This window comes from Symsagittifera roscoffensis, chromosome 2, assembly GCF_963678635.1.
Source record: "Symsagittifera roscoffensis chromosome 2, txSymRosc1.1, whole genome shotgun sequence".
Classification (NCBI taxonomy): domain Eukaryota; kingdom Metazoa; phylum Xenacoelomorpha; order Acoela; family Convolutidae; genus Symsagittifera; species Symsagittifera roscoffensis.
Window position 1 is genome coordinate 84,007,021 of NC_087063.1, and position 13,945 is coordinate 84,020,965.

Sequence of the window (13,945 nt, forward strand, 5' to 3'; positions counted from 1 at the left end):
AGATTGGAACGTTTCGGCAAAGTGCAGTTTTTTTGCAGAAAAAAATTGAGGTGTTCTTTTATACGAACTCAAATGTATCAACTTCTCAAATTGAAGAGATATTCACCCTACAAAAATTTATCATAAAGTTTTAAAGCTAAATGAAACCGGAAATCCAAAAGTTTAAATGTAAAAGAACAAAAGTCTAAAAGTTCTTTTGTTCACTATAGTTTTGGAAAAAAAGTTACATTTTTTTCTACAACAAAAACAGAAATTTTGCAATAATTTTCTTCACAGCCTAGAAATATCGAGAAAACAATTTTTATCAAAATGTAGAAAACAGACGCCAAGCGCAGTCAAAAAATGGGTCTAGCACATTTGGGTCACATTTTGTTAAATCTAAAAGGTGGTTGATTTGATTTAAAACATAGGTCGAGAACAATCACAGCATAGTTAAATGCCCGTGAAAACTTTGTATCAAGTCGGAATTTAGGAAATCGTGTTTTCTCCTGTTTCATTTTGCTACTCATACAATTTTTTTTCAGTTTTTACTCAAGTTGAAACTTTTGAAAGTTATAGGTATAGTGTAATTTTTGGGTGAGCCAAATTCATTTGTATTTGACAACATTTTTTGAGAGTTGGTTAAACCTTTTGATTTATATTTTTCTCTGATGGGTCACAGTTGAGCACTTTTTGGCCAAGAGGCTCTAGAGATGCCCAAGTTTCAGTTTCGGTTAATTTATTGAAACATACCCGACATTTGTTAACCTTGGTCGTGCATTTTCCTGTCAAGACAGTTAACGCACGCCTAAACTTGGTTGATTTGTTCAAAACATATCTGAGCCAATCAACAAAAAGTTGGGACATATCTGGGATTGATATGTCCCAAAAATTATGACATATCTGGGATTAGAGCGTGTACATATAACGCTAACATGGAAGCTTTCTGAGTTATTATCGATGGGTATAACTCATAGAGTAATTTCGGATAGGGTACACCGTCTGCTCGTCACGCTATCTTATTTTCGGCCGGATAGATTCGTGCAACTTCTTAGTCTAATACCGATCCTAATCTTACTCTTATACTATCTAGTCTCAGGTTGTTTAACTAGTCTCTGCTAGGCTCAATAGATCTAGGGTATACTGGTTTATTGCGGCTGCTGAAGTACTCGGGAGAGTTCAACTAATTTCTAAGTTAAATTCAAATCTCTCTGGTGCTGAAATTACAAGTAATTTCAGCACTTACAAATAAGTGGATTGTTAGTTAGATGGATCATGATTGGTTAATATTAAATACTTTACATTGGTAAAATATCTAATTTATCCAATCATAAAATGTAGTTTAGATCAGGTTCCACCCATCCGGGTTTTACATAGTTTTTTAGAATAGTTTTTCTGCAATTCGAAAGATGGATGATGGACGTTGGTATTTGGCGAACATCTTATTTCTTCTGGGTTTTCTTATTAGAGAAGTCCCAGATTCAATCATTGTGTCTTCTCAAGACAACGACTGGGTTTTCGCAACAAACTCAAATCTGATTTCAGAATGGTTGGCTATGTCAGGTTTTTCTGTTTCATTGGTGAGAACTTCTTTGTGTTTGACCTTGTCTGGGAATGGCGTGGAGATTGTGCGTGGAGGGGATGCCTGGTTACTCGGATCTGTACGTATACTTGAACATCGAGGTGGTCATTGGTCTAGTTCAATGAAGTCCTTTTCTGCGAAGTCAAGTCGTACTCGAAATCCTTTGAGTTGTGATTGTGGGCGGCATATTGATTGTAGTTGGCCATTCTTTCTCGAGTGTAGTAGGGTCGTTTTGTCTTTGGATGTTCGTCCTTGGTGTTGTATTCTGATCTATGTATTGCATAATGTAATTTACATTTTATAAAACTTTTATTAGTTTAATATTTTTTAATTATGATTTTAGTTAATTGTTTTCACAAAAGCTTTTTGTTTTAGTTCAGTTATTTTGAAGAGTTACTCACCCTTGAGTAGCTCTTATTAAAAATAGGAGTGTGGTCACAAAGCGTGGATGTAGCACGGTGGGTTAGGCCGGCTATAGAGCATGCTCAGGACGTCCTTCCTGGTGGGTTAGGCCAGGAGTGGGAGTATGATTGCATGCGGTTTTTGTGAGAGGTCCTGTTATGTGACAACGTTTTATGTTGGGTTTGTTGTGGTTTTTCTTATGTTTTGTTGGTTGTGTCCTTTTTTCAAAAATCAAATTGTTTGTGGTATGGGTTTGTCTTTCGACTTTTTTGTGTTTTATTATTTCTTTCTTAGACTTTATAATAGTCTTCAAAAGAATAAATTATCCAGTTTTAAACTGGGTTAATCCGGTTTGGGTACCGTTGGTTTCCTTTTCTTAGTCATGCTGTTATGCTATGTGTTGTGGTGTTTAGTTAGCTGCATTGGTTAGTTTTGTTTAGTATATAATTCCTTTCCAACCGGGTTAAAGTAAAGTTTGAAACATGTTATCTTGTGTTAGAGTTATCGAGTGTGAAAGCTTGGAACTGAAATTCATTACTTTAAACAATTCTTCGTGGGCGAGCTGTGCGAGTTTGGATAGAATTTTTATGCGAGTGAATGAAAATATCAAAAGGTTAGTACTGCTTTTGCTTCTTATGAATTTACTACATAGAATTTTAATTTTACTGCTAGTTGTTGGGGGAAATTAAGTTACAAATTTTCATCATTATTAGATTTACTGCTGGTGGGGGAAAAATTTATAAATTAATTTACTGCATTGGTATTATATTTATTTAATTGTTGGTGCAAAAATTTAATAGGGTCTTAAACAGTTTTGAAGAAGTTTGCTATTTTTTATTTTTCTTTTGTGAATTTTTCAGATGATCTAGGATGAAGGCTAAAATTCTAAAGAAAACATGGATAAAGAATGGTGAGTTTCTAATGTTTGAATTAATTAGTAATATGTATAATTCATACTTACCTGTTAGTCGTCGGGGAAGAAACCGTGGGGGAAAATGTCGTGGATGAGATCTGAAGTTGTTAGTAGTTTGGCTAATATGCGGATGATATTTTTAGTTTGAAGCAGTGGCCAAAGCAATTGAAGTGCCTTAATGGTGGTTAGTTCTTCAGTGCCAACTGCAAATTCATAAGGTGTGTTTTGGATTAGATTATATAATTTGTGGTTGAATTTAGTGTTATGGATGAATTCTAAAATGGGGATTTCTATAGGTTGTACAAACTCGTGTGGGATGAGGAAGGGTCGGGATTCTTCTGCGTTGAAGGTCTTGGTGATGGGACAAAAGATATACATTTGGGTTATGGGATCATAATTTCGAAGAATGCCATGAAGGTTAGTATCTTTAATGCAATATGTGAAGTTAAGAAAGAATGGTGAGGTGTATTTGGAATTGATGAATTGAAAACGATGGTGTGGTTGTCTGGAGGGAGTGTGTAGGTCAAAGTGATTTTGGATGAAACGATAATAAGTATATGTGTGTGTTTGTTTAGTGCGCAACATAATATCGTGTGAGCAGTGCAAATCTCTTTCATGTGGTGCAAGGAAACGAAAGGTTAGTGAAAATATTTGGAAGCGTTCTTTAAAACTTTCGTAGGCTTGCGTGTCTGTTAGTGCTTCTGAGATAATGTGGTCAAACTTGCGATCGAAGATATTTAGTGTAAATACATATGGTGTTTTAATGAAAAATTTCTCGGTGATTTGTGGGTTAGCGAAGCGATCGTCGTCTAAGAATTGATCTTGGTTAGTTCTGATGATGTTATGATCGTAATATTCTAGTGTATATTCATTAGCTCGGGGTGCAGTGTGTGTTTTTAGTGATTTTTTGTATCCAATGTAAGTAAATTGTCTAGGTGTTAGTGGTGTAGTGAGTCGATATAGCATGTCCTTATTTCGTTCTATATCGATATGAGTGTTAGATAAAGGTAAGCAAAGGGGATTTGTAAAATGATAATATGAGGTCCAAGGAAGGGTAGGCATTAAAACGTATTCGTCTACAAAGTTACGTGTCTCGTTAGTGTCATGAGGGGTGTTTAAGGTGTATTGTGGAAATGAGGGTAAGGTGATAGCTAAAAATTCTTTTGTGTTAGTGTGTTGTGGATGGTTGATATATTCACGGGCTGTTCCTGGTTTCGCTGGGAAAGGATGGTTGGGGAACTTCCTTTTAAAAGTGCGGTAAGCTCTATTAGTGCTGATAGAAGATACAGTAGTTGTGGATGATGGTGCTAATGAATCAGTATAAATTGAAGAGGGTGTAGGGGTAGGAGGGTTGGATGAATCTATTGTGGATGAGATTTGGTTTATGGTTGGGGTGTCAAGGTGATAGGATTGTTGTTGTAGGGTAATGAAATTATCTAGTTCTGGGGAGATTCGGGGGGTGTCTGAAGAATGAGATGATTAGTTTGAGTGAAGTGAGGAGTAGGTTGGAGTGACTTGGGAAGCATAAGAGGGTGTAGAATTGGTTGGGTCAGGGTTATTTGGTAGTATGGGTTGAAAAGGGGGTTGGGAAAAATTTAAGGGATTGGTGTGAAAATTATTTGATGGAGATGGTTCAGAGTCGGCAAATTCATCGGGGGTTTCAATATTCGGGTTATTGAGTTGTGAGATGGAGTATAAAACTGAGATGTGTGAATTAGTATCGGAATTCATGCCGGATGTTACATTACTGGATGGGAAATCGGGTGGCGGAAAAGCAAAAAGTGGTATTATTGGGATTGGAGTGGTGAGGTTGGTTGGGTGGGAATTTGATCGGTGTAGGGATCCATGTTGTCGGCTCATCGTGGGCTAAAAAAATTATTATTTTGAGACTGAAAAGCGGTGGTATGGGGTTGTTCTATAATTTGTTCATAAGTATTTTCATCTTGTGAGTGGTGTGGCATTATATGTTGGATGGGATTTTGTGATATGGTTGGTCTAAAATTATTATGTGTTATGGCTAAATTTCGAAAATTACGTGGGACTAGGGATAATGGATGGTTATGTGGTAGGGGTGGTAACTGTGGTGCTGTTGGTGTTGTGTCTGCATTGTTATGTTCTTCGTCGTATGTGTTCTGTCTTGTTGCTATTTTTGTGTTATATTCTTTTATTTGTGCGTCTAAAAGAATTTTGTTTATAGATGTAGAAAATATTCCAAAAAATCCTGCAAATAGTATGCGTGCTACACTTGCTTGTCTATTGACTTGTGTGTGTATAGCACATGTGTTATAGATTCCTTTTAAGAGTGAAAAAAGAAATCCAATAAAGTTAAACATTGCGTATAAAATAGTTAGTTTTTCTAAGATGTAGTAGGGCCATCCTAGAAAATCAAGAATTTCTTTCTTGAGTGTAACAAAGCTAAAAATATTGATAGGTGATATATCTTGGGGACGGTATTTTTCACCGTTTAGATATATATAATCTTTAATGTCTTTAAAATATCCGCTATAGTCTTGCGTATAGATGTCTGCAAATCCTGCGGTTTCGGCAAGTTTGCGTAAGTTTTGGTCAATTGATTGTCTTTGTATTGTGTCCATTTGTGTTAATAATTCCTGGAATTGTTGTGTTCTAATGTGATGTTGAATATCTGATTTTGAGTATATTCCTATTGATTGTAAGTCTATATTTGGGTTTCGAGCGATAGCGCGAATGCTTTCTGGTGAAAATTTTTTGAGTGATTGCATTAATGTGGGATATGGGGTGAGAAGGTAATATTTATCTTCATCAGGGTTTAGTTGTACTACGTTGTGGCTATTTTCTGATCCACATGGAACTGCGGTATCCCAGAAATAGGTTCTTCGTGAAAGTGTGTCAACGAAATGTACTTTATTCTTATAAAAGATAGGGATTCTTTTATAACATCGTTTATCTTCAAAAACGTATAGTGGTGATACTTTTTTAGTACAAGTATAAAACCATAAGATGTTTCCTTCATAGTCTAAAAAATTTGATCTATTTCCTGATAGTAAATATCCTGCGTAGGGTATTTTTAATACTGCTAGTGCAAGTGATTGTAATATTTGTGTTCTTTCTAATTCGCATAGTTGGTGTAATGTTTCTAATTCGGAGAGTGACATTTCTTGAAAAATTCGGCTAATCGTGTAGTCTAGTTTCATATCTAAGTGAATATCATAGTGGATATTACCAAAATATGTACTATTCATTAGTGATAGTTCTTGTAAACGTGTGCTTTGATCGTTTTGGGGTTTTAAATGTCCACCAGGTTGACCTGTATTCTTTTGAAAATTAACTGGTATATATGATGTTCCTTCGTTTAGGGGATGACTTGTGGCGTATGGGTCGACTTTTATTTTTCCAGTGGTCATGTCGAATCCATTTTCGTATTCAACTAATATTTCAGAGTATTGTGTTTTGTGAAGTGGGTTTCTGTATTTACATGCAAGTTCTGTTTCTTGATATATTTGAAAACGTGTTAATTTATTTTCTATATTATGAATGTTTCGAAAATTAGAACTTATTTTTCGTAATGGATTTACTTGTTCATATGGTATTGATTGTATAAAATATTTTTCGTGAAATTTTATCATACGAGCGTGTATTTTTGCTACTTGAAATGTTGTACATGTGTCTTCGGGGAACCAAACAATTGTTGCTTGTGTTCTGGTTGTAGGGTCGCAATAACCTTGGTCGTTTTTACAAGGTAATCTAATTCCTTGATAAATCATTGTGTTGTCTGATAAATCTCGTGTGAGTTGTATTTTTTCGAGTTGTATTTTCCAATCGAAAAACATTATTTCTTGGTGTCCTTTATTTTTTGTGTCTGCTTTGCAGTTTGATGGGTCATTTATACCAATGTGTGGTATCCAGTGTTTATCGTGCATGTCATAGGTTAATCGTCCGTGTGCGCCGTTGTATGGGTATTTTTCATCTAATTTTATATGTCCTTGATATCTTTCAAGTTCTGCTTGATGTACAGAATCTGAAAAAACTTGGAAATATACTAAATTTCTATCTGTGTTTTTATTTTTTGTGATGTTTAGTCGGAGTAACTCGTTTTTACAATCTTCGGGATTGAGATGTAAAAGTTGTTCTATATTACTCTGGTAGAATGATTCATGGTCAAGTCGGTTTTTATTTCCGTTTGAGACTTGTGAACAATGTACTTTCTTTTCAGAAAATGTTGCTGTGAATTTATATCCTATAACTGTAGTTGCTCGGGCTTTTGAATAAAGTGTTGCTATGACATTTGTAGTTTCTATGGCTTGGGGTTCTGTTTCGCACTGTGATACTTGATTTATTGCATACTTGTGTAGTGTTTTTTGTTCGTTTTCTTCACAATCGTAATGTGTTACTAATAAATCTTGGGGTCCTGTGCGGGGAGAAGGGTTTATGTTTTGATTTGAGATTACTAGAAAAAGGAGTTGGAGAAAAATTAATAATTTTAGAATATACATGTGTATGATAATCCTGAGTATGGGTTATAAAATGTGATGTAACCAATTGTTTTTTTTGTATATCTGTCGTATTTATATATTACTTCAGTGGTTATAAATGGTGGTGGTAGTGATTGAGCTGTTATGTTTGGTGGGTTTAATGGGTAGGGATGTTGAGTAATGTTGTTTAATTTAACTGTGATTTCAAACTTTAATTGTAAACTGTTTTGTTGGAGTATTTGGATATTGTGATCACGGATATCGTCGTGAATGTCTTGTCGGTATTGTAATCTATTAAGTGCCCAGTTGTGGAGGCGATTACTTTCTAGATGTTGTCCAAATAATGGTGGAGGGGCTGTAAATGTATTCCAATCTAGTCTTAAAGGGATATTTGTTGATGATTGTTCTCGATATCTGGCGTCGAGATTATTTGGAAAATTTAAGTTAAAAGGTGGTGGTGAAATCTGGCTTATTGATGGTGTTGATGGTAGTGATAATGTTTCTGGTAGTGATGAGGATGTTGTTGTATCCGTAGAAATATCTATTGGATCATTGACTAAATTTAATTCACCTTGTGTAAATGAATGTGTTGTCCAATATGGTAGTCGTGATGCCTGGTTTGGGGGGTTAAAGGGATTTTCACGTATTTGTTCAGATGTTGGTGTTGAACCTAAGTAATCTGATGGTAGGCTTGAGGTGCTACGTTGTGAAAGAAGCGTAGGGGTTTCTGGTAATATACCAATGGGGTTTTCTGGAGTGTTTTGTGATGGGGATTGAGGTATATCAAAATGAACTCGGGGAGTTAGAAAATTCCTGTTCCGTCGAGGATGTATAATTTGTCTTTTTATTTCGACTGTATTTTGGTTTTGACTAGGATTTCTTATTCTACTTAATTCTTGTGGTAGTGTTGGGTATAAGTTATATGTTGGTTCGCTTAGAGGTGCTTGTCGTTGAACTGGTTCTAGTGGTTCTGATAAACGAGCGTGTCGTTCTTCAAAAGTGTATGGGTTATCTTGAAAGGAAATTCGTGTAGATGTTTGAGGATTATTGGTAGTTGAAGGTGTTGTTGGGTTATCTTGGGATGATGTCGGTGAAGACTGACTTGGTGACTTTTGGGTAGCATTTTTTGATAGCTTTTTGGTCTATTCTTTTAGTGAAAAAGTTAATGTTTATTAAAGTATTCTTCTAAGAAAAGAATTAGAAGGATTGTTGCTAGAGCGAATGTGATGATTGCTTTCTTTATACATTTGCATATAGTCAAAATGAGGGATGATAGAAATGTTATGAAAATTACAAATAGTAGAAAAATATCAGTTCTACTGAAAATAGTTCGTATCATTTAGACAATTTTATAAATCGTACCTGTGGATATAATCAAGGGTTTTTGAAAGTTGGAGAAATAGTTCGAATATAGTGTAGAAAATTAAAAAAATATTACAAAAAATGATTAAGAGTATTAGAAAAGATTCAAGGATATCAAAAAGAAATATTATGAAAGTTTCAAGTATCGTAAAAAATTGTTTGAGGTTTGTGATAATTTTAGTGACTGTTTGATAGAAGAGCATTTAAGAAATGGCTTCGTGATCGAATATTTTTTGTTGTTTGGGGCAATTTTCAAGTGTGGTCGGATTATTTATTAGTTTTTTGACAAGTGGGTTGAGTTTTGTAAAAAATTGTTGGGGGCAATTTTTATGGTGATCGGGAGGTCTTCTTTGTCTTTATTTTTATTTGTCAAATGATCTGGGGTATTTTTGAGATTTTTATACTTTAGGCTAAATAAAATGGTCGTTCTTTTACTTTAGGCTAATTTAACATATTTGTTTGGGGGGTATTTGAGGGCTGAGTTGGGGAAATATTGTTGATCTTTGGTTTATTAGATAAGGGAGGGTTATGATATTATGGTGATATTTATTTTAGTTGTCAAGTTGGAGTGGTTTGCTTATTTTTGACCTGGAGGTCGTAGAGTTATAGTTATAGATATGCCTGGAGTTTAATATTTTTCGTCTAGTTGGTTTGTGTTAAAGTTATAGAAGGTGACGGATTGGATGAATCCTATTGGCTAATTTTGAACTAGAATCGCTGCGTGTTTATCAGCATGTTATCTTGAAAAATGAAAGTGTGAAATGTTTCAGAGGTGCAAAGATTTTTAAATGTAGAATTTAAGGTTGTTTTTGAAATTCAACTTTCTTTAATATTTTAGATTGTGGGATGAATACTTTATAATTTTTACGTGGTTGATTTCTAAGTCGTGAAGACTCTCTATGTTCTGATTTGTCGATTTGTTTTTGGGGTATTATTTGTTCTGTCATTTTTCTATTTTTTCTTTCTTTTTGAGATGTATTTTGATCGAGATTTTTTGTATTGTTTTTTGTGGTGTTTGATTTTGTATTTTGATTTTCGAGGTGAATATCATTTTGTTCCTTTGTTATGTTGTCCGTATCTGGGTTATTTTGAATAACTTTTAAATCTGTAAAAGAATATAATTGAGTTAGTTCGCGGAGTGCGTATTCTTTTGGATAATAAGGTAATAGGTTATTTCGGTGTTGAACGATTTCTTTTTTATCTGAGTCGGTGATTTTATATGTGACATCAGTGGGTTTTGCAATTATTTGGTATGGTCCTTTACGAAGGGGTTGTAACTTTTTTGAAATTCCTTTTTGAGTATTAAAATTGGGTATTAAAACAAATGTTCCAATTTTTAAATCGGAGGCTGGTGTAAAGCGTGAATTTATTTGTTCATTAATATTTTGCCTTTGTAACAACTTTTTTGTTACCTTTTGGTGAATTTCATTGTGTTTTTTATCTCTGTTTAAAATCCATTCGGTGTGTGTACCGGAGGCTAATTTAAGAATTTGTGGGTGATGAAAATGATCTTCATCGTGTGTATGTAATGGTAGGTTATAACAAATTGAGTCTTTATTTGGTTGACAATAACCTTGTGCGTTTTTATGAGAGTTTGCTGTAAACATTATTGGTTTGCGTGGCTTTTGGTTAAAAACCATTCCATATGGTGACATTCCTAAAGTTGTCGTGATTTGTGAATTATATGCTAAGGGAAATAGTTTTACATCTGCTGACCATTCGGTATATCTTGTATCATTTCCATTGATGATACATCTGAGGTATTCTTGTAATGAACGGTTCATACCTTCGACTAAGCCGTTTGTCCAAGGTGCGTGAGATGTACGTGGTTTGTGTTTAATGTTATATAAATGACATAGTGTGATGATTTCATTATTTATGAATTCTGTACCGTTGTCTGTAACTAAAATTTCTGGTAGTCCGAATTTTGCTATCCAGTGTTCATAGAGTGTTGTGTAAGCGTAATAAGCGTTACAATGTGGTACTGGGTTAAGTGCTACATAATGTGTAAATGCGTCAACAATTACCATAATGTAGGAGTTTCCTTCGGATGAGGGTGAAATTGGTCCTTTGGTATCAAATGAGATACGATGATTAAAGTACAAACTTTGTCCTTTAAAATCTTGTTTTTGTGCTATTTGTTTTTGATTTGGGTAAGGTTTATTTAGTTGACATACTATACAGTCATTGCATAGTACTTTTATCCAAATTGGTGCATTTGGGAAATAAAAGTTTTGTATAAAATTTGAATATGTTTTTTCTGATCCAGAGTGTCCTTTAATATTTTGTGTATGTGAAATATTAAAAGCTATAAGAATCATACTTAAAGGGAGACAGGGAGCTGTAGATTCATTTAGTTTGTATTCTAGAAGGTCTGTGTTTTCGTTAATTGTTGTATTGTTGAATTTTCGAAAATATCGGAGGAGTGTTTTGTTTCCTAGAATAGTTGAATCTGCTTTGATAGGTTTAGTTTTATATTTGTGCCATGATTTCAGTTGTCGAATTACTGGGTCAAGGTTTTGATATTGTTTCAGTGTTGAAATTGTAATTGTTTCTGTTGGGGGGAGAAAAATGTTTTCGATTTCTAATTTAGATAAGGGTATTGTGTCAAGTGGGTCATGGAGGTCAAAAACTTGATTTATTGTGTATTTTGAATCGTTTGTTTGTGGTCCTGATAAGTTTATTTTATCACTCAGATTTTCTTTTTCAATTAGTGGAAAATGGTCTTTTTTAGGCGGGTGTTGTTTTATTCTTTTTTGTTGGGTGTTGTTTTTTATCCATTGTGAATATGGGATTGGTTTAAAAGTTGATGTTCCAAGTAGATCAACTTCATAGTGATTATTTTGACAATCTAAATAAAGTGGGGAATGTTGTAAATTATTTATTTGTGATTGTTCAACGTCAGTTTTTACTGCATATTTGCATTCCAATCGGGGTGATGTTTCATTTTCTGCAAGGTAGAATTTTATGTTTTTGGGTATTTCAACTGTGGTTTTTCGTGTAAGTAATTCAGGTGGCGTATTTCGACTTAAGGTGTCTGGTAATGCAAGATTTTTTCCTGCGGTCCAAACTATATGTAAGTTTGGGAATTTCATTAAAATGAGTTGAAATCTATAAACTCGGTGGTTTGGATTAGACTTTTGTGTAAAAAGAAAGATGATTGGTTTGTGGTCTGTGAATAAAACTGTGGGATGTTTTGATCCAAGTATCAGAAATTCATATTCTGTTAGTGTATATATTATGGCTGTACATTCTCTCATTAGAGTTGAGAGTCTTAGTTCTGCTTGAGTGAATAATCGAGAATTTGCTGATATGAGGTTCATTTTATTTGTACTATTATGTGATTGTAATAATGCTGCGCCGATGCCAAAGTTCGAAGCATCGCACATTGCATAAAATGGTTGATTTGAATCTGGAATTGTGTTTGAAATTTGTTCAGTTAGAAGTTTTTTAATTTCTTCAAATCGTGCTTGATGTTCTATATTCCATTCAAAATTATTTTGTTGTCTAAGTATGTTATAGAATGGTCGTAGATATAATTGCATTTTATAAACATATTTGCTTAAAAAGTTTAACATTCCAAGGAATTCTTGGATTTTCTTTTTATTTGTTGGTGGTTGGAGTTTTTGAATAGCGTCTATACGTGATTTCAATGGAGTGATTGTTTTTCTTTCTATATTATGCCCTAAGAATTTAACTTTTGTCAAAAAGAAGTGTGATTTATCGGGGGCGGCCTTCAGATTTTCGTTCTGAAGTATTTGGTGATATTGTTCTAAAACATTGAACATTTCCTCTTTTGTTTGTGATTGCATAAAAACATCGTCTAAATAGGTGATTGCGTTTTTCTTGAGTATTAGTGGTCGAAAAATTTTGCTCATAAAAGCTGAAAATGCTGCTGGTCCTATGGATATTCCATAGAATAAGCGGTTGAATTCGTATTGTTGATTTCCAATAACAAATTGTGTTAAGCGTCGTGGTTGTTCATCTAATGGCATTTGATTATATGCACTATTCATATCGGCGGTGGTAAAGTATTTTCCGTTTATTTTTGTTAAAATAACTTGTATTGGTTCAATGGGCCAATTACACTTTGATTCATCTATGAGTGAGTTGAGGTATCTAGCATCGAGAACAATTTTTAATGATTCTCCTTTGGCTAGAATGATAACAGGGTTGATAAATGTGTTGCCTTTTGGTTGTTCCTCTTTGTTTACTGGTGATATAATGTTGTATTGTTCTAAAATGTCGAGTAATCTGTTCACTTTATCGTGTAAGTGAATTGGTACTTTACTTGCTCTTTGTTTTTTGAAAACTGCGTCTGGTTTTAATGGGAGATGTAGTGATGAGCTGATTTTGCCAACATCAAATTTGGATGTTGCATAGACTGATGAATATTTAATTAGCTGTTTTGCTAGTTTTTCAAATTCGTCTTGTGTTATTTGTGAATGTTGGAAATTAAACATTGTTAAAAATTTCTGTTGATTCTCTGTGTAGTTACTTATGTTGAATGTAGGTTTGAAATATGGGGTTTTTGTGAAATAATCCGTATTTCTGTTTTCGTTACTTATTATATTATTTATAGATAATTCTTCATTAAGGATTGTGGATTGGCAAATATCTAGTAATTGGAGTATATTTTTTACACGATATGCTTTTTCGTGTATTGGTAATATTGTAGCGTTGGTTTCGCAATAGCCTAAAAGTCCTAAAGGTAATGTTACTTGGTAAGGTGTATTGTTGTATACATGTAAGGAAATAATATCTGAATTCGATTTTTTCAAATATTTTATTGATGAGATTGTGATTTTGAAAAACTTATGAATAGGTTTGAATTCAAAATCTGACATATAAAATTTTTGTTTGTTTTGTTTTTTATCATATTGGTGAACTTGTTTGATTGAAAAATTATAGATGTTTCCTGATAGTGGTTTCAAGTGTTTTCTTTGTTGGTTATATATTGGGTAAAATTTTGAAAAAAATGGTGGTTGTTTATTTAATCTTTGAAAAAATGTTAGGGATGTGTCTTTTGTTTTTGTATATTTATCTTTGATTAATATTTTACTATTCAAGATGTTGATTGTTGGTATATATTTAGAGATAAATGGTATTCCAATGATATTATGTTTAATATCAGTGATATGGAATATTTGTTTAAATGGTTTGGTTAAAATTTTGTTTTGCTCCATTGTTCTTGTGGGGAGAAGAAATAATTGAATTTTTCCGTAGTTTATTAATGTTGATCCTTGTGCTGTTGCT